Source organism: Rhododendron vialii, chromosome 5a (assembly GCF_030253575.1).
Source record: "Rhododendron vialii isolate Sample 1 chromosome 5a, ASM3025357v1".
In the NCBI taxonomy this organism is placed as follows: Eukaryota; Viridiplantae; Streptophyta; class Magnoliopsida; order Ericales; family Ericaceae; genus Rhododendron; species Rhododendron vialii.
Genome location: NC_080561.1, coordinates 37,574,862 through 37,597,303, shown reverse-complemented (window position 1 = coordinate 37,597,303; position 22,442 = coordinate 37,574,862). Strand labels below are relative to the sequence as shown.

Sequence of the window (22,442 nt, the reverse complement as noted above, 5' to 3'; positions counted from 1 at the left end):
ACAATTTGAGTCCGTGCTTTGATTGGATCCTGACTGTGCTAAGTAAATTTTTTGCTCTAAGCCCTTTCAACGAACACCCTAAGACTCTTTATTTGGATTGAAAATTAAAACACTTATTTTGTAATATATATATATATATATATAGAAAAAAAAAAGAAAAAAAAAGTCGGATTAATTTTTAACTATATTTTTGAATATATAAAAGGTGTGAAAGAAATAAATGTTTCAATTTTCAATTCGTTTAAATCGATACAAAGATGTTATTTTTCTGATCATTTCATCTTAGTTGGTCGTAGTAAATTTTTGACTCTAAAGCCTTCCAACGAGCACCATAAGACTCCTTATTTAATTTAGAGCTCTTAGAGTGCCTATTGAAAGGCTTTAGAGCCAAAAATTTATTACGACCATTTAGGATGAAATGATTAGAAAAATAACATCTTTGGACCAATTCAAACACTTATTTTTTTTACACCTTTTATATATTCAAAAATATAGTTAAAAATTAATCCGACTGTTTTTTTCCTTTTTTTCCTATATGTATATATATTAAAAAATATAATTAAAAAAATAAGTGTTTCAATTTTCAATCCGTTTGAACCAGTGCAAAGATGTTATTTTTCTAAACATTTCATCCTAAATGATCGTAGTAAATTTTTTAATACATTTATTTTTTTAACTATTTTTTTAATATATAAACGGTGTAAAACAATAAGTGTTTCAATTTTCAATCCGTTTGAATCGGTTCAAAGATATTATTTTTCTAATTATTTCATTCTAAATAATCGTAATAAATTTTTGGCTCTAAGGCCTTTCAATGGGCACTCTAAGAGCTCTAAACTAAATAAGGAGTCTTATGGTGCTCGTTGGAAGGTCTTAGAGCAAAAAATTTACTACGACCATTTAGGATTAAATGATTAGAAAAATAACATCTTTGTACTGGTTCAAACGGATTGAAAATTGAAACACTTATTTTTTATACCGTTTATATATTAAAAAAATAGTTTAAAAAGTGTTTCAATTTTCAATCCGTTTGAACCAGTGCAAATATGTTATTTTTTGATCATTTCATCCTAAATGGTCATAGTAAATTTTTTGCTCCAAGACCCTTCAATGGACACTCTAAGAGAACCCTGAAATTAAATAATGAGTCATAGGGTGCTCGTTGAAAGGTCTTAGAGCAAAAATTCATTATGACCATTTAGAATAAAATAATCAAAAAAATACGATCTTCGCCCCAATTAAATTGAATTGAAAATTGAAGCACGTAATTCTTGAATTATATTTTTTAATATAGAAAGGGTGTATTTATAGAAATTAAATAAATAAGATAAAAAGTAATTAAATAAAGAAAGAAATTAAAAACTGTAAGGGGTAGTCCGGGAAAAGGGACATGGGGCCGGGGGCCGGGGGGGAAACAATTTGCTTAAAAATGAGTGCCAAAATCAATCCTTATATGAAATTGATTTTGGTACTCCTCTAGGGAGTGTGATTATCAATTTTAAGAGTGTCAAAATCAATTCCCTAATAAAATGAAGAGTATACTATTTGACTATTATACCAAATATACACGCACGTTCTTGGGGAACTCTGAAGTAAGTTTCACACAAATGATCGGAATCTCTTTATTTGTTTAAAGGAAAATCAATAGAAATGGTTCTCCTAATTTTACACAAGTCTCATTTTCGTCCTTCAAATATTAATTGCAACTCTTTTGACCTTCAAGTTTGATTTTTATACCAAGTTGGTCCAATTGATAATGTCTGTCAATCAAACTGAATGGAAAAAAATCAAATTGAGGGCAGACGTTATCAATTAGATTAACTTGGTACCAATTGCAACGTCCAAACTGCCATCAATCTGATTTTTCCTGTCCAGTTTGGCTAGTAGAAGTTATCAATTGGACCAATTTGGTACGAAAACCAAACTTGAAAGTTAAAAGAGTTGTAATTGATACTTGAAAGACAAAAATGAGACTCAGATGAAACAAGGAGGACCATTCATAAAAATTTCCACTGTTTAAAACCCCTTTTTAAGAATTTGTACAAAATCAGCAAAGTCGGATATCATTAAAGGGCTTGATCGATTCTGCACCCAATTTATTGACAGGAAATTGAGCAAAGAACCGATCGAGCTCTTAGCGATATTCGAATGGACTGATTTTTTGCAAGAAGACTTAAAAAAATTGAGCGGCTCCGATTATTTTGTGTGGTGTATGGTGTACGTCTGGTATATACCGAATGGTGTACATTTGAAAAGTCTACCATCAAAATTTTAAAACAGAACATTGGACACAACTGTGTTCGAAACTATTGGATGTGTGTAGGTCTATGTGCATCCAACAGTCCAACAGATGGGTGTGAGTCCATGTGTATCAAACGGTTTGGAACACATCAGATGTGTGTAAGGGATGCTAGTATGTTCTCGATGCGTATGTGTTCCTCAATCTTCTTTTGTCGTTCGTTTGATTTTGTTTGGTCAATGCAAAAATACCTTAAACAGCCGGTAGGCATCCTTCTAGGCAGCAGCTGACCTCGAAATTGTATTAGTGGTGAACATTTTTTTTTACGATAGTAAAATATATTCTCATAAAAATAACGTATTGTATTTTTCAATCATATGTTTTTTCGAGAGAAACTTATTCACAGCTTAGCCGTGAACCAGTTTTTTATAACAGCAATCATTCACGACTGTCCAAAAGTATTCTGGACGGTTCGGATTTTAATAAAAATTTTCTGAAGAATTCGGACCATCTAAAACACTTTTGGACGGCCACAATTAACGCCGTAAACAATTATTCACGACAGAGTCGTGAAAAAGATTTTCTCATTTTTCTGCCGATGAAAGAAACTTCCAGTCATATTCTGAGGTGACCATATTTGTGCGAAAATGATATAGGTACCGACGGTTTCCGTAGGGAAATCATACCGACGGTCGTGCCGGGCCGTTTTCGACCACCGGACGGTCAATCCGAGTTATCCAAAAATTCTATAAAAAAAAAAACCGAGGGACCCAGCGCAAGAATTAACGGCATCCGATGTGTGTAGAGTAGTTGGATCAAGCACCCTATTTTTCGTGGCCAGAGACGGCCCGGAGTGGCCGTCGGTACGATTTCCCTACGAAAACTGTCGGTACTCATAGCTGTACATATTTGTAGATAAACAGAAAAGATATTTTTGGAGAAAGGACGAGTGTTAATTTATTTCAAAATCAAATGAACGTCCATAGAAAAGTGGAGTACAAATTATTGTCATTTATGAGTACTATAGTACAATAATGTAATTTTTTTAGTGTACCAAAGGACTAGGAAGTACTATTTTGAAAGAGTTTACAGAATAAAAATTTGTAATAATTCATATCTGTAATAATTCAGAAAACACAGAGGTATATTGTAGGTATTTGCGAAAAAATATTTTGACAGCTATTTAGATTCTAGCTTCTAAAAATCACTTTAGAATATTTGCCAAAATTTTTATAAAATTGGTTTTTAGAATCTATAGCTTCTGAGAACCTGAAAATGAAAAGAAATTTTGGAAATTTTAAAGATAGGTTTGGGTAGCTTTTGAAATTCTGCAACACAAATTTTCAAAAAATGAAAGAAACTTTCATAATTTCACAGCTGCAACAAACATGTTTATCAACTTTTATTGAAATGCGAAATTTAAAAATTTGTAGCAGAATTTGAAACTAAAGTCTAAAATCTATATCCATAATTATTGCAAACACACCCATTGATGTCTAATTATTTTTAATAATTCAAAAACTAATTGAGATAGATAAAAAGCTAGTTTTTGCTCGAAATAAATTACACGTTTTATCCAAATAAGTGTGATGTTTGGAAATCTGTTTGAAGTTTTGTTTTGTTTTGAAAAGACGTGGACAAATTTTGTTTTTTGTTTTTGTTTTTGGGGTCATCTTTATACATAAGCGGGGACTCGGGGAGTTGATAGTTACTAGTATGTTTAGTTCATAAGGGGTTCAGAAGCTATTCATAGAATCATAGTCCTAAACACCGATCGCGCCTCCCGTGAGGCTCAAACTCCCGCATCCACTAGGGAGGCAAATGAGGAACCAACTTGGAAAGGCTTGATTTGTCGACAAATTTGGTTCAAGGGCCCAACTTTTGTTTTGTCTGAAACCAATGGTTTGGGATTTTCTCTCTCTAAAATTGGAACTATCTACAACACTGAAGGGCCCACATCTGCTTCATCTCCCTCACAAGCCACAGCTGCTTCGACTTTTCATGAACGAAACCAGAACCTTCTCACCTGATCCTGATCCCGATCACAAAAAAAAAACAGAACCTTAACTCTCAGTTCTTAATTACTCATGTTCTTAGCAACTTCTAATGGTTCATCCGTTACGAAACCTCGTAAATCCTAAATTGTTTGGATTCAGCACGACTGAGCTTTGGATTCTACTCCACGCGTCTTAAAATTGTTTGGTTCTTACGATCAATTGTACTATAACTACAAACACTTTTACACACATTTACATTCGCACGGGGATGCACCAATTTTGCTACGACAAACCGCAAACGCTTCGACAAATGCAAACCTACAATCACAAACACTTTGACACGCAAAGGCGGGGGGCTGCTATCCCGGGTTTTCGGGCCCATTCCGGTCTCGCTCCGATGATCGGAAACGTTCACTTTGTAGAGCTTGTCGAGTAGAATAACTATGCAAAAAATCAGCTTAATTGGATATCATTAAGTGTCTGATCGGAGCTCATATAACTCTCAGTCCATGGGTTACAGTGGATTTGATCCAGTGTTTCGGATCCATTCTTTTTAAGATAAAAAGGTTCCGATCAGGTACTTAATGATATTCAATTAAGCTGATTTTTTACATAGTTATTCTACTCGACGAGCTCTACAAAGTGAACGTTTCCGATCATCGGAGCGAGATCGGAGTGGACTCGAAAACCCGGGACAGCAGCACGCTGCTGCCCCCTAGGGGCAGCAGCCCCCCGCCTCCATCTCACAGAGTGTTTGTGGTTCTAAATTTATTGGGGTATGCACACACGCTACACCACTAGCGTGTGGGATCCACCCACACATAATTCTAAATGTGTGTGTAAACTTATTCACGGTTCAGTCGTGAATAAGTTTTTTACAACAGCAATCAATCACGACTGTCTAAAAGTATTCTGGACGGTTCAGACATTAATGAAAATTTTTCAGGGAATAGTTTTTCCCCAGAAAAAATTTATTAAAATCTGAACCATCCGAAAAACACTTTAGAACAGTCGCAATTGGCTCCGTAAATAACTTTTCACGGCTCCGCCGTTAAGAAAGATCTTCACGATTCATTTGCGTTGAATCGGCCGCTTTCGTTGTAACTTCCAATGTCCATGTTTTTAAGCTTGTGAAATGCGCCCATTTTTTTATAAAGAAAATCAATTTCTATATTTATTTGGAAAAGGCTATGATACAACTACCATACAAATGATACGTTTTTTTCGAGGAAGTTGCTCACTTTTTTGGTGTATAGTATATATTATTTTGGTTGGTTACGCAGGATTGAGAAGTTGTTTGGCTAAATAAGCTAAATGTCTTCTTCTTCTTTTTTTATATTTATCCAAAAAAAAATCGCATTTGTTAATTTTTCATCAACTTTTTTTGTAGATTATTATTTCGTCATGACAAGAAAAATCTAAAAAGTACAAAATTATGATCAAAACCCAAAATATTTAGAATAAAGATAAAAAATAATTGGCTTGTTGAAAGTACATCATACCTCAGGTTTTTGGATGACAAGCATATTTTTTAACTTATCTCCAATCCATGGCTTCAAATTGAAGATGTCAATTATTTTTTTAAGGATTACGTGGCATTTTGACATCAAACCCACTCTCTCCAACCTTTATGTCAAACAATTCTTTTTTTTAAAAACCAACGGTAACTTTTTTTTGAAGAAAATATAATTTGGCATGAGGTGATGGTGGCAAAATTTGGCAGCCCTGAGGCTCCTTTCAAATCCATGTGTAATTGGAATAATAAGGAAATTAAGATAGCTCGGTTGGATGAGTTCTAGCTGTCAAAATGAGCCATTATTTGTTCCATGTCACTTATGACATCTCCCGTTGGAGTAACACATTTTTGAATGCGGGGGTGGTGCTGTGTAATCTAAACCGTTCAAAACACTTTTGGACAGTTAAAATTTCAAGGGAAGAGTATTTTTTTTTAAATTCAAACCATTAATTACAGAGACAAACGATCCAAATGGTGCACAGCACCGCTCCGCGTTCGACATTTTTGTATGAAGGAGATGAAACATTCGGCCAAGGGGGACCAGCTTGCCAGTAAAATTTATTAGTGGGCAGGTAATTCATGATTATCAGGCCATCGATTTCAATCAGAGTGACTTTTCAACTAACCCAATATGAAATTAATTACTCCTATGAATTGTATAACGCCCGTGTACGAAACAGAATAAAAATAATTACTATGAATTAATAGTATATTTTCAATTTATTGTAATATTCTCCTAATAGAAAGTCAAAATATCTTTACATGTGTTAAAAAATCGACAAAAATAAAGTTAGCATGTCATCTTTTTTTTATGAAGACAAGGCAATGAGTCATATCATTTCAAAAGTCTAGCGGCATTTACAATGAAATTCATCCAAATATACAAAGTTGAGAGTGATAGATGAGAAATGCTGAAATGGAATTATATATAGATATAAAATGACTATACGTTTGTGTGCATAAATATGTATATTTATTCAGTGGGGTCAAACTTAACTCTATTGGCAAACTTAATTAATACGTTTCGTATTAACTTTATTTTAGTTGGCTCGAAGACCCATCAACGCGTCCATTTGAGTAAAAAATGAGGAGAAGAATGAGAATTCCGTGATTAATCACCGAAAAGTAATATATATAGTATTACTGCTTCTCAAATACTGCATGATTCAATACTGATACCCAGCTAGCTCATTAGCTGATCAAGACACGGTCCTAACCAAAAAAAATAGAGATTTTGTGAGAATTTTTACGGTCAAAAAGACCGGCGCGGCGCGATCATTTTGTTAGTATGATATGATCATACTTTGATATTTGAAATCTGACCAACTCTCAGTGACAAAAGGATAACGTGTATGCCATGTAGAGATTAGATACAATTTGGACTTAATTTATTGGATTAAGATTTTTTTTTTTTTGCCAAAATGGGAGGAGTTGTATTATATAAGAAAGAGCTGTGCTACGTGCACAGCAGGCTGTGCACAGCAGCTGTGCACAGCGGCCTTTTTCTCCCGCCTCGGGTCACGCAAAGATGATCGGAGCCGCTCATTTTGTTCAAAATATGTTGTTTAACGTCTCTGTAAAAAATGAGCTTCGTTCGATATCATTAGAGGCGTTAACAAAACACCCAAAATCACTTCAAAATTTAGGCCAGCTCCGATCATCTTTGCGTGACCCGAGGCGGGAGAAAACGGGATCTGTGCACAGCTGCTGTGCACAGCATGCTGTGCACGTAGCTTTTCTGTATAAGAAAACAACCGAATACATCGAAGTTGGATATCGGCTCAACGAGAGTAAATAACCAAATAAGAGGCCTAGCTTCCCAAGATTACCACTAGAGCCTCGCAACCAGGCTTTGCCAACTAATCGGCCATGACCGATCTCCAAACAGAGAGAGCAACACAAACTCTCAACTGTGGCAAAGACAACCAAAAGAACACCAGAAATCCAACACAGGGGAGGAAAAACTCCCATTAAAGGGAGAGAACCAAACCAATAAAACTCAAAACAAACAAAACCAAAAAGAGACAAGAAAATAAAAATAAAAACGGCCGAGGACACTGTCGCCGGAAGCCGCTGCATCGGATCCGTCGACTTATTCGCCAGATGAACAATGCCAAACCATCCCATCTTCAAATCTTCACCAGATTGGCCCCAACAAGGCCGGACAAGCAAACGAGGGAAGGAGGCGGAGGGTGGTGGGGGAGGGGGAAAGCGGTGGGTGGAGGGGGAGGGGAGGCACTAATGGAGCATGACAAGGCTAGGAGGTGAAGAAGAGGGAGGCCGGAGGAAGGGGGGAGGTGAAGGTGAGGAGTGGCGGCCACCCCCATCCCCAAATAAAACCCTAGAAGGAGAAAATTTTGGATTAAAATATTAGATATCGTAATTAAGAAATATCTTAACTTTATTCTGAATCTTTTGGGATTGCTAGGTAGTATCCTATTGAATTAAAATACATATTTTTTGAATAGCTATTGAATTATAATGATCAAATCTCAACATTCCGTACATTTAAATTGTTATTGTCGATTTGGATTGTACGCTATAAATCTCTAGAAGTGAGATTTCAAAACAAAATACTTTATTAATAGGTTGATGGATAACAACGCTCAAAATATTTCTAAGCAAAACCTTCTTAACTTGAACAATCTTTCATAATATCGTCATTCTAACAATAGGACGATATAAAAAGAGCATATCTCCAAAAATTTAGTACTGGCATTTTCGCCTTAATTTCTCTCAAAAATGACATTAGTAGATATATTCTTGCGCTGATTTAATCACGCTTGGTTCAACTATGAAAATTCGTCGTGAACGATTGGAAGATCCTATGTATTTTATGTTTTTGATCGCAATATTCACGCTAACATATGATATTTTGCATGCATATATTGTTGGGTAATAAAGTTAGCATCAGTAATGATGCGTTACATTTTTGCTAGTGATTGCATGCCATCGTATATGACATCTACTTGAGGTTCAGTTTCAATGATGAAAATCTTGAAGAGGAATGAAAACGTCAATTAAATTTTCTGATTCTCACGTGATTGCTAGTGACGTAAATAACGCAGAATAGCATCCCCTTATCATTACTCTATTCGTAAATAGTTTTAGATTCTATGCTCAATCCATAGGAAAATTATATATACTCATATTATTAACTTTAATAATTCTCCTAAAAAAGATTCCTGAATTAACCTAACGAGATTCCTGAATTCCCCTTTTGATATTTTGCACTTATAAAAAAAAAAAAATTTACTTATCAAAAAGAACATATGATATTTTGCTTGCATAGATTGTTGGGTAATAAAGTTAGCAGGGTTAAAGTAAAATTTGAAAAATGTTTGAATTTTAGAAATTGAAGTGGGTTTTATTTTAAAAAGGGACCAAGCTTTCATCAAGCTGCCTACATATCTCCGGGTAAAGGAGAATCAAGTCCGGCCGTAGTTTGGGGCACAAAAGGGGTTTAGAAAATAACTTAGAGTTTCCACTAGGCATAGAGTTTAGGTGTGTCTAGTTACCTCTTGAATATCGGAAGAATAGTTCAAGTATTTTAGAAAAAAGAACATAGGCCAAAGAACTCAATTTTTAGAAAAGAGTGACTCTATTTTTAAGAAAAGGCTTCAGGTCTGCAAGGTTAGAGAAGAAAGGGTTTGGTAATTCACTAGAAAATGGGCTCATTTGTCTGGGGTTAACGGAGGCTAATGACAGTTAATAATTGGACCAAGTTGAAACAAAATGAAAGCTACATAGTGTAAATCGAACCAATTCAAACTGCAGGAACCAAGTTGACACAAATTCTAAACTTCTGGGACCATTTCGGTTTTTTTCCTTTTAATTATTCTATGCAACATAGGGAGTACTTTGTTGTCATTGTTACATTAACTTTTACCTGTAATTTATAATATGAAATATCATAAATAATGATGTGTAACATTTTTGCTAGTGATTGCATGCCATCGTATTTGACATCGACTTGAGGCTCAATTTCAATGATGAAAATCTTGAAAAGGAATGAAAATGTCAGTTAAATTTTCTGATTCTCACGTTGGAAAGGAGTGCAACGTGAAAGTGATTGCTAATGATGTAAATAACGCAGAATAGCATCCCCTTATCGTTACTCTATCCGTAAATAGTTTTAGATTCTATGCTCAATTCATAGGAAAATTATATATACTCATATTATTAACTTTAATAATTCTCTTAAAAAGATTCCTGAATTAACCTAACGAGAGTCCAATGAATTTCTGAGTATTTATTCCTAACGAAAATTATATTAATTTTCACCCCAAAGTTACGAACATCCAAACATAGCCTGAAGGAATTTCAACTTTTTGTGATGGAACGATACTTGTCATGATTGGATACCAAAGTTGAAATTCTTTGGACCAAAACATCTCAGGATGATTCTCAAACGGATTTAATTCCAACACAATCTCGAGGAATACGTACCTAGTATATTGGCTATTGGAATTGGGGTCACTGTCGTTAATTTCAAAGTACTCGGGATTAGTCAAAGTGCGTGCAAGCTGTTTCGGACATTCGATTAACAAAACATTAATTATTAGAATGAGGGTCTATAGTCTAGATTCACACTACTGTGTTTTTTTATTATTAAGTAATAAAAATAAGAGAGGGCGATTAACTATAACAATCGTCCCTAATCATGTAAAAATCCAAATACCAGACTCATTTTGATTTATTTTGTGGATCTCGTCGAGAATATTAGTCATGCCAAAAATAATGGTTATAGGGCATTGGTTGATATGTTTTCTTTACCCATTTATCTCGAGAAAATGAATTTTGAAAACATTGCGACGCCAGACCCAAACCCATTTATGAAAGTGAATGTGTTTCAAAGCATATCAAAAGTTATTCAATCAATGTTATTTTCGGACATGTCAATGTTTTCGACGAGGTCTAAATGCAAACAATCCCGATCATCAAACTGGACCTAAGAAGGGCCCGGAAATGGATTGGACATGGACATGGACTGGACCGTAGGGATTGGATAGGATCCGGGCCCAAAATCCATTCATGTGGATGAGTGAGTTAAGATTCCCATGTAATGTGGAGTTAATTTTTTCTTTTTGAGTGATGCCCAACGTCACTTATAATTCTGAAATTTTACTTTCAAACATGGAGCATCAATATACAAAAAAGCAATTCAAAAGAAAGCTATAGTCTCATCAAGCGAGCCGAGCTCGAAAACCCTAAGGCTCAGCTTGAATTGATTCGTTTCGCACTCCCAAACAGAATTCATGTTGTTAAAGAATGCTTGGTTCATGATCCAAACAGCTTCGAACACTGAATCTAATTTGGTCTAATATTTGGGCATTCTTTCACATCGAAAGGATATACTCTATCCTTGATTTAAGGTAAAGAAAACCGGGACCATTTCAAAACCGTCCTATTTTATTTAATTTATTTATCTTTTTTCCAGCCGTCCTATATTGGGCTCCAATCCTCAACTTCCACGTTGGGGCCAATACTACTAATTTTTTTTTGGTACTACAGAAAATTCTGGGCAGTACTACTTCGGCTTAGGGCTGCAAACAAATTGAGTTGCTTGCGAGCAGCTCGTGGCTTGGCTCGACTCGTTTAGTAATCGAGCCAAGTTCGAGCTCGAGTTTTAGACTCATTTACTAAACAAGCCGAGCTTGACACTCAAAAGCTCAACTCGGCTCGCACAAGGCCGATTGTATAAGCTCGGCTCGTTTAAAGAGGCTTGTTGAGTAAATTAGTCAGGCTTGGCTCGTTTACAAACCAGTCGAGCTCGAACACTATGAAGTTTGGCTCGACTCGTTTGCACCCCTACTTCGGCTACAGTGCTAAGCTATTTAGGTGAGATATTTTCCGGCCTCATTTTTGAGTAAATTATTTCAAAAGTTAGTTAAAACGACGATAATTAAAGAAACATGATAGATTGGTGGGATTGTATTCAAGAACGTATCAGTCAAAGTCATATGCCTCCTTTCTTGTTAGGTATGGCTCTTTTTTATTGTTGGTGGATTTGACAAGTTAGAAATGAATTTATTTTTAATGGTAGATGTTGGGCTACGGAAACAGTTAGTGGTAAAGCGCAAGGAGATTTCTATGAGTTTCAGGATGCCAACTCTAAGGTTCCATCATGTTTGTCGAGATCCACTTGTAATGGGACCTTAGTGTGGCAGCGCCCTGGATGAATGTAACCAAGATTAATGTGGATGTTGCTGTATCTAGGAGTTCGAATTCTATCGGTACAGGAGCAATAGCTCAAGGTCATGATGGCATAGTCCTTTGTATCTTCTTGAGTATTCACTTTGGTATTACTTCGTCAAGAATTGCTGAGGCTTTGGCTATTCGAGATGGTTTGAAGCTGAGGATTGATCTAAATCTCTCTAAAGTGGTTATTGAATCGGATGCGGAGGTAATAGTGAGGAAATGTTCTACCTCTCTAGATCCACCTATTGATATAGTGGCTATTATTTTTGATTGTTTAGTTCTGAAAGAATCCTTTTCTTGTTCTGAGTTTGGTTTTGTTAAGCGTGATTGTAATTGAGCTGCATATTGTTATGCTCAAAAGGCTCTTTTGAATGGTTGGTCCGGTCTGTGGACTTCTATTTTGGCTCCATGGGGTTTCTAACTGTCTGATATTTAGGCTTTTATGCATTTCAGATTAATAAGGCTCTGTTTCGGAAACGAAAATAAGTACTTATTTTTTAAGAAGACAATTTCAAGCTCAAAAATCATGTGTTTATGCAAATAATTTTCTTATCAATATGGATCTTGTTTGATAGATCTCATTGAGATCTTTAATACGGTGCAAAAAAAATTGAAAAATTATTTTTCATTTACATTATTTTTGAGTTTGAAAATATTAAATAAGTACTTATTTTTTAAAAAGGTGTTCTGGAACGGGGCCTAACACTTCTTTTCTTTTGTCAAAAAAAAAAAGTGACATAAGGCAACACTAATTAATAATTAATAATTATTATACTCACAATGGAAGATATTATTCTCCGAGCACTGACTACAAAAGAATGGCTCCTCTCTTCCCTACTAAATTCCCACTCAAGTGCATTCCCAGTCAGTCAATATAAGAAATCTATCTCTCGAAAGTGATTTTTACGCTCTCTTTTTGTTTAAATACATCTGCTACTCACTGTCAACAATTTAAAAGTTATAAAAGGGGTTCCGAAATTTTAAAAAAAATGGAGGTAGAACCGTAGAAATTGGAGCAATTTGGAAAAAGGGAGAATGTGAAAACTATTTATATCTTCATTTTATTGTTTTTAATTTTCCTACCGGCGATGACTAAAATAGGCAATGGAGTATTGTAAGTGGCAGAGTGACATTGGCCTTATTCGTTTTCAAATTTTACTTTATTTTAATTTTGTTTTTCAATCATTATTTGATATCTTTCTTCAATCATTACCTTATTTTTCTAATTATTAATTTCATTTCTTTTTCTATCTCTTTTCATTAATTACCTATTTTTTCAATCATTACCTTATTTCTCTCTCTACCCACTATCAAAACTAAAATACCCAAAGTTACTAAACGAACAAGACCATTGCTACTACGATCTTCTGAGATTATGTCCTCCATTGCTCCGATTTGTTACAGAAAACAAGTTTCATAGAGGCTACACACCGGGAGACTTGCTATTCCTTGAGAGACAACATGAGTGTTGGTTTTATCCGGACGAGCTCTGCTAACAGCAGAGACAAACTCGTTTGGTCCCATTTCGGGTCCCAAAAAAATTTAGAAAAATATCCATAAATTTTTTAATATTATTTTATGGGGCCCTGTAAAAAATTAGCTCCAGTGGATATCGGTAAATATTATTTTTTGATTCGTAGGGGCAAAACTGCTCAGTTCGCCCTTACGAATCAAAAAGTAATATTTACCGATATCCACTGGAGCTGATTTTTTACAGGGCCCCATAAAATAATATTCAAAAATTTATGAATATTTTTCTAGATTTTTTTGGGACCCGAAATGAGGCCAAACGCGTTTGTCTCTGCGTGGTTCTCTGCGAATTGTCTCTGCTCATAATTTTTTTGTATCCGGACTGTTTGTGCTCGACAATGGACGGCTCAGAATAAGACCCATGTAGGGTCCCCATTTCACATGGGGGGCTGTTCTATACAGTGGGGGTCTTTACTTTCCTTTTCAAACCCTCCTTGAAGAGACCCACCATTGATGGACTAAAACAACACAAAGACCGGACCCCACCAAGTCTCCCAAGACCCATTGATGTGGAAATTTTTTTTAGCGCCGAGCGGATATATCTTACGTGATATCCGCTCAACGCATTCAAGCTGTCCATTCCGTATTTGAACGGTTCAGATTTGGAGAGAGAAAGTGTTGAAATGAGAGAAGAGAAAGGATTTCAATCCGAGCCATCCAAAGTGTATTAGACGGTCCGAATGCGCCGAACGAGTACCATGTAGGATATACCGCTCGGCACCCAAAAATCTCGCATTGATGTGTGTGGTGGGCCCGAAATGAACTGAGTCCATCTGCTGTGTGGTGGAATCCCCTTTTTCCAGATGACCCCAGCAATTGCCATTTTGCTTTCCTCTGGCCCCCTTCCATCCATTATCAATGGCGGGGTCACATGTGTTTTGACACTTCGACATGATTTGCTTTTCGTTTTTGTACACCATCCTTTTCTTTTGATGCAATATTTTGGATTCGGGGATTTCGCAATCCATATTTTTTTGGGAAATTGACTTCTACACTTTTTTTTTTAAAACATACACTCATTTTTTTTGTCTTTATTTGGTATGAATTTACTCTATTACTCCATAATGTGTGGAAAATTGAACTTATGAAAGGATAAAAAGGTAAATTCACATGAATAAGGACAATAAAGGAAGTGTATGTGGTAAAAAACAGAGTGTAGAAGTCAATTTCCTATTTTTTTTTTGAAAAATTAGTCATAAAGACGTAAAATAGTTTTCATCTAGGAGAAGGACGCCAGTAAAATACTAGTTTTCAATTGAGGTCTTTCAACCTTTTGAGTTTTTTAGCCATAAGACAAAAACATGTTTAGGCAATTCACAAGATTTTAGGGTGCACTTTTTTATTATAACGTTTTAATGGTTTAGGCATTTTCATAGGGTATCCTAGGATTTTAGGCACTTTCATATACAGGATATCTTAAGGTTTTAGGCACTTCAAAGGATACCCTAGAAGTTTAGACACTTTCATAGGCATATTTGTGCTTATGTTTGATGGCAAAATGCGTTTGTTATTGAACTCAAAAAATATAAATATGATAGATTTTTTACTAAAGTTTCCCTTTTTTTTTTTTTTTTGGGTACCATCAAACTCTTCTCCCATTTGATTTTTGCGATGAAGACAGAGCTCTCTTGGAAGCCATGCTCGTGCTGCTGCACAAGCAACATGCCCCCTCGGCGGAAAGGGTAAGAAATAGTACTACTAAAAAGCTTAAAAAGCAAAACTTTAGATAAAGCTACAGAGGCAAATCATTTTACCTAGGGAGAGGCCATGAGATAAGTTAAAGTTTGTTGATGGCAAAAAAGAGAAAGGAGGCATGGGAGGTCTTCTCTTCCTTGGGGGGAGGGGTCTGCAATCTGCAAAGCGAGCATGCACCTTGAGCTCGGTTATTTGATCTCAATCGTTCATTTTCTTCGTCTCGCCAAGTAGATGTCTGGTGATAAGATGCATGTTGATGAGACATCGGTAGCTATTTGATTTGAATATTTTTGTTTTGATGAAAAAGACGATTTTCTTCGTCTCGCCAAGTAGATGTCTGGTGATAAGATGCATGTTGACGAGACATCGGTAGCTATCTGATTTGAATATTTTTGTTTTGATGAAAAAGATAGCTTGAATGATTAATATGGCAGAGAGTCTACCGATATCCAATCAACCTAAAATTTTCATGCGTCACCAAGTCGGCATGACAAAAAAGGTAGAGTCTAGTGTGCGGTTCATGTCGAATAACTGAACTCGCGTGGGACCAATAATGTGCACCCACGTCAGACTCTTATCCCCCTTTTTTTTTTTTGGTCAAATTGACATCCGTCCAGTGAGTGATCGATACTAACGGATTTTTATCTATCGATACAGTCCTTAGATCATTCTCAATACACTCTTAAAATGGCTCTTGTTAAAGGCTCGAAACAATATCCTCCTATTTCAAAATCGTTAGCTCAGAGCCTCAGACTAACTGGAAGAGCTCAGTTTGCTGCATATGGGAGGCCTCCACTCCTTGAATTAATGAAGCAGAGATTCGTTGAAATCTCCTTCAAATCTTGTGCTTGTTCCATGCCCTAATGTATGTTAATTATGCCCTAATGTACGTTAATTAAGCGTATTCGACGCTGTGAAGAAAATAAAAATAGGCATGCGACATAGAATAAAACATGATGAATACAATAATCCGGAGCCGTGAATGTGTTCCAAAAACGGCCATAACGTATTTGAATGGCTCCCTTGGAGAATTCATTAAAATACAAGGGCATGCCGTTATATTTTTTTTATCCAAGAAAATCCAACTCTATACAAAGAGCCCGTTCTGCAAACGGAAAAAAATCCTTATTTTTTAAGAAGGCAATTTCAAGCTCAAAAATTATGGTTTTATTGAAATCTAAAGACATGCAATATGGATCTTGTTTGAAAAATCTCGATGAAATCTTTTATACAATGCAAAAAAAAAATTGAAAAATTATTTTTCATTTATGTTATTTTTTTAATTTAAAATTGTGAAATAAGCTAGGGGTGTGCACGGGTCGGGTTTGGCCCCGACCCTGACCTGACTGGTCGGTTATTGAATTTTTGGGTCCCGAACCCGAACCGAAGGAGAGGGAATAACCGTCAGCATAACCGATTTTTTGGTCGGGTCGGGTCCGGCCAACACCAAAGTAATCTATATGAATTGGCCGTCTTTTGTTCGGGTTTGGTCGGGTCGAGTAAGAAAAATAGCACCCCAAGCCCCAAACCGAAAATTGATTTTTTTCAAAAAATGGATCCGTACCCGAAGGAATCACATGTTCGGCCCCGCCCGAAATCCTTCGGGTCGGGTCGAGTCCGTCGGGGCTTGAGTTTTTTACACACCCCTAATAAACGGTTTATTTTTTAAGAAGATTTTTAAAACGGAACTTAAATATCATTTGGCACGGACCAAGTGGAGTTTTTGAATCGCAGCAAATGAAGCGTTCATTATCTACTCTAGCAACTAGGCTAGGGGTCAACTTTTCACGTCGCTATTATGAGAGAGAGAATAAAGTAAAAAACCAAAAGAAAAGTTCCAGAGGAGTCAGGCTCCGTTGCAGAACATCTTCTTAAAAAATAAGTACTTATTTCACATTTTCAAACTCAAAAATAATATAAATAAAAAATTATTTTTCAATTATTTTTCACCGTATAAAAGATCTCAATGAGATCTATCAAACAAGATCCATATTGATAGGAAAATTATTTACGTAAACACATAATCTTTAAGCTTGAAATTGCCTTTTTAAAAAATAAGTACTTATTTCCGTTTCCGGAACGGGGCCTCATTCTCATTATTTAAAAACTCAGGGGACATGATAATTATGCGAAGAAACAAAGACAACTTTTTTTTAAATAGTAGTTCAGTAGGAATAGCCTAAGAGAAATGGGGCCTCTTGTAAATAAAATTTATGGAGGCCAATCTCGACCGTTCAAAAGTATTTTATATGATTCAGATTAAAGACTAACTATTGAAATATTTATTACCGGTAATAGTTTAAAAATGTATCTCAATCATTAATTGTCGAAACGGACAAATGAGATTGCGAAGAGCCGTGAATAAGTTTTTTTTTCTTCTCATAGTCTAATATGCATTATATAATCCTTCATCAACGGTGGCAGAACCATAATCTTCATATGGGGCACCAATTAATCATAACCTTAAATAAAAATTCTCAATCAGGCCCAATTTTATATGAGAAATAATTTTGCCACTTCCAACCAAGGGCTAGTGGAACACAACCGAGTTTTACAGGAAGGCAAAGATCAAGTGAGCTTTGTTAACACGATCCAAATCTTGGACGTCTGGACCACCCATACCACTTGGCATAGAATAGTAAGCCATGAACCACTAGACTACTAGATGAGCTATGACAAGAGAAAACTTTAAATAAAATAAATAAACAAAACCAAACAGCGGCTTAATTTAAATTAAAAGAAAATCTGATAAATTGTAAGATCATTAGTTTTGGAGAGCTGCTACACACACAGCAGATCTGTGCACAGATTGTGCACAGATTTTGTTGTGGGGCCCACCACGGGCCCCACACAAATCATCCAAGCCGTGCATTAAATGTAAAACATTTTTTCAAGGATCTCCGTAAAAAATAAGCTCAATCCGACACCTATAGGTGCTTCATCCAACCATCTAACTTTTCATTCAGATTTTCGGATAATGAAAAGTTATATGGTTGGATCGAGCACCTATAGGTATCGGATTGAGCTAATTTTTTACCGGGGCCCTTGAAAAAATGTTTTACATTTAATAAACGGTTTGGATGATTTGTGTGGGACCCATGATGGGCCCCACAACAAAATCTGTGCACAATCTGTGCACAGATTGCTGTGTGTGTAGACTTTCTGTTAGTTTTGCCCTTTTTCCGGTGTGGAAATTCAGGCATGATCTCCGGTGGCCAATTTGTTTTTCGGGGTCCGGTCTTCTCTTTCCCGAAAACTCATGTGCATCTATGCCGAGGGATTTTCCGACCTTTGGTTCGTGTGATTTTTTTTTTTATGTTTTAAATTTAACAGCCAAAAAACTCCTCCTACCTATTGTTTTTCATCCTATTGGATATTTATGTAATCAGTCTTTATTAATATACAGTATTGCTTATCAAATTTCTTTGTTCTGGGGGCCACACTTTAACTGATGCTATCATTTGGGAAGCATTATTGGGAGAAATTTTTTTGGTGCCGGATGGGTATATCTTACATGGTATCTGCTTGGCACATCCTAGCTGTCCAATACACTTTTGGACGGTTCGAATTGAAACTCTTTCTCTTCTCTCACTCCAACACTTTCTCTCTCATTTTTCTCTTTCCAAATCTGAGCCGTCCAAAAACACAATGAACTACTCGGATGGGCCCAACGACCCGCATAGCAACCCTTCTCTGAGCATGACCATAGAAACTGTAGACTCGCAGCGGGTCTCGAAAGTAACCAAAGAGCTATAGCAACTACAGCCCAACCAAAGGCTAGTGGAACACAAACCGAGTTTTACAGAAGGGCAAAGTTTGAGTTAGCGTCGTTTGCACGATCCAAATCTTGGACGTCTAAACCACCCAAACCACTTGGCATAGAGTAGTAAGCCATGAACCATTAGACTACCATATGAGCTATGACACGAGAAAACTTTAAATAAAATAAACAAACATAATAAAACAGCGGCTTAATTTACAAATTAACAGAAAATCTGATAAATCGTAAGAGCATTAGTTTTGCCCTTTTTCCTGTGTGGAAATTCAGGCATTAAGGATCTCCGGTGGCTAATTTGTTTTTCAGGGTTCGGTCTTCTCTTTTCCGAAAACCAATATGCTTCTGTGCCGAAGGATTTTCCGATCTTTGGTTTTGTGATTTTTTTTTTTTATGTTTTAGATTTAACAGCCAGAAAATCCGCTGACCCTCGGCATAGAGTCATATAAGTTTTCTGTCTTGCCTCTTGTTTTTCGTCCTATTGAATATTTATGTAATCAGTCTTTATTACGTAATATACAGTACTGCTTATCAAATTTCTTTGTTCTGGGGGCCAAAAGTCCCCACACTTTAACTGATGCTATCATTTGGAAGCAAGAAGCATTATTGGGGGAAATATCCCACGTGGTATCCGCTCGCACATCTTAGCCGTCTAATACACTTTTGGACGGTTCGGATTGAAACTCTTTCTCTTCTCTCACTCCAACACTTTCTCTCTCATTTTTCTCTTTCCAAATCTTAGCTGTCCAAAAATACAATGAACGACTCGGATGAGCCCAGCGACCCCCGTAGCAACCCTTCTCTGAGCGTGACCATAGGAACTATAAACTCACAGCGGGTCTCAAAAGTAACCAAAGAGCTATAGCAACTACAGCTCAACCAAAGGCTAGTGGAACGCAGCCGAGTTTTACACGAAGGCAAAGTTCAAGCATCGCTAGCACGATCCAAATCTTGGACGTCTAGACCACCCAAACCACTTGACATAGAGTAATAAGCCATGAACCACTAGACTACCAGACGAGCTATGACACGAGAAAACTTTAAATAAAATAAACAAACAAAACAAAACAGTGGCTTAATTTACAAATTAATAGAAAATTTGATAAATCGTATGATCATTAGTTTTGCCCTTTTTCCTGTGTGGAAATTCAGGCATGAAGGATCTCCGGTGGCTAATTTGTTTTTTGGGGGTCCGGTCTTCTCTTTCCCAAAAATTCATGCTTTTCCAAAAATTCATATGCTTTTGTACCGAGGGATTTTTTTAACCTTTGGATCGTGTGATTTTTCCTTTTTATGTTTTAAATTTAACAACCAGATAACCCTTGACACTTGACATAGAGTCATATGAGTTTTCAGTCCTGCCTCTTGTTTTTCGTCCTATTGGATATTTATGGAATTAGTCTTTATTAATATACAGTACTGCTTATCAAATTTCTTTGTTCTGGGCCCCACTTTAACTGATGCTATCATTTGGGATGCATTATTGGGAGAAATTTTTCGGTGTCGGATGGGTATATCTCACGTGGTATTTGCTCGGCACATCCTAACCGTCCAATACACTTTTTGACGATTTGGATTGAAACTTTTTCTCTTCTTTCAATCTAACACTTTATCTCATTTTTTTCTTTCCAAATCTGAGCAGTCCAAAAACACAATGAACGACTAGGATAGGCAGAGCGGGCACCATGTGGTACCCGCCCGGCACTGAAAAATTTCCCCATTATTGGGCTGCTTGATCTTTTCTTAAATTCTTTCAAGAGTTTTTTTTGAAAGGATTCTTTCAAGAGTTTGAATTGTGATTCGGACGGTGATTAAGTTTGTCTTAAATTACGCAAAGGATCTTATTTTTATACTATATATATACTGTATAAATTAAGCATCCATAATGGCTAGAGAATTTAGAAAGTAAAATATTATGATCAAAATCGTAAAAAAAAATCTCTAAAAGTCGAAAATAATGCAAAATAGACATTTTCTTCATGTTGTTATTCGTCTTTTTTGAATTCTTTTTAACTTTGGTACATATTTTAGTGTTTTTTTTTTTAAATTCCTGTCGATACTAATATATGATTCCAAATATTTTGATGAAAAGCTAAAAATAAATTCCACTAACCACAGGGAGTACTCACTTCCTTTAATAAAAAAAAAAAAAATCATTTAGTTCAAACTGTCTGTAATTTTGTATTGGAGCCGAGGAAAATAGGAAAGTTTTTGGTTGGAACGAATGTGAAAAGAGTTGCTAAAATGAATGAATCAGGACAGCTGGTCCAATAATTATATAACTGCACTCACGTGCCGGTTCACAAAGTCTCTTTGCTTGCAGGGGTAAAACTGCGTACATTAACCTTTTCCCAAACCCACAAAGGCAGGAGTATCTTGCATTGGGTTTGCCCCCTTTTACTCACGTGCGGGTTCGATTCCTATGTAGATGATGTTGAAACTCTTTGTTAGATAGGTTGATTTGGTTGTATTTTTGGAACATTTTCCAGGTTCATTCCATGATTGGAACCACTCGTTTTTTTGGTCTTACTAGGAACATTAGTCGCACAAAAAATTCTATTGATTGGATTTCGTTTGATATGTGTTTAAAACAAATCTATCTCGAGAAAAATGAGTTTGAAATAGTGTTAGCAATGTTTTCGAAACCTCTTTTCTCAATGTAAAATAATCACAAATGCATACCAAACGATATGCGATAACTGAAAAAAAAAAAAAAAAAAAAAACTTTAGAGTGATGAATGTTTTTTTTTTTTTGGTGACGAAGGAACCACCTCACAGTAGGGCCATTAATTGGATCCACCCGTAGAGTGTATACCTTTGGGCGAACGAAGCATACCACTACCCCACCCGCCATGTACATCCTCAGTACCAACCCTTGTGAGGAATCGAACCAGGGCCGGTCCTGAGAATTTGGAGGCTTAAAGCGACTTTTAAAATTGAGGCTCTACAAAGAAAAAAAAAATCAATATAGGTGGTTAATATAAGGTAAAAATATTGAACATGGTATTTTAGTTTCGTTATTTAACTAAAATACCCTTAGAAAAAAAAATCAAACATAACGAAATACCACTCATACACTGCTTTTTTTTAACTAATCATGTTATTAACTTTAACCATAAGAATGCAAAAGATGTAAGAGCTGTATATTATTTATTCTTAGATCCAAAAGAAAAAAAGGAGAAAAAAACATTTGTAAAAGAAAACCTCCCTAGGAGTTAAACTATGGATCTCCCATACCAATTTCATGTACCTCACACAAACCACTTGTGCTAGAATTGACATTGTGTAAAAACATGGAACATTTATATAAATATAATATATTTGATTTTTTTTTTAATGAAAAATGAGGCCCTCGTTTTTCTGAAAATTCGGAGGCCTAAAACGCCGGCACCTCGGGCTTTAGCCCAGGGCCAGCCATGAATCGAACCCTCCCATTTTTCAGGCAATGAGCTCGCTCTTACCACTGGGGCAACCCTGGGGTGATTTGTG

The 22,442-nt window shown here is 36.0% G+C and overlaps 1 protein-coding gene across 2 annotated transcripts in view; it reads right to left on the bottom strand.

Moving 5' to 3' along the window:
• The window catches only part of LOC131326399 (metallothionein-like protein type 2), a 48,874-nt gene that overhangs the window by 5,666 nt on the left and 20,766 nt on the right, over nucleotides 1–22,442 (bottom strand). Inside the window, exon 1 of one of the 2 annotated variants that reach the window (XM_058359181.1) lies at nucleotides 14,088–14,097. The exons of the other annotated variant lie outside the window; for it this stretch is intronic. The gene's annotated coding sequence lies outside the window, so the exon portion shown is untranslated. Of the gene's footprint in view, nucleotides 1–14,087; nucleotides 14,098–22,442 lie in introns of those variants that run through there. 2 annotated transcript variants of the gene reach the window in all.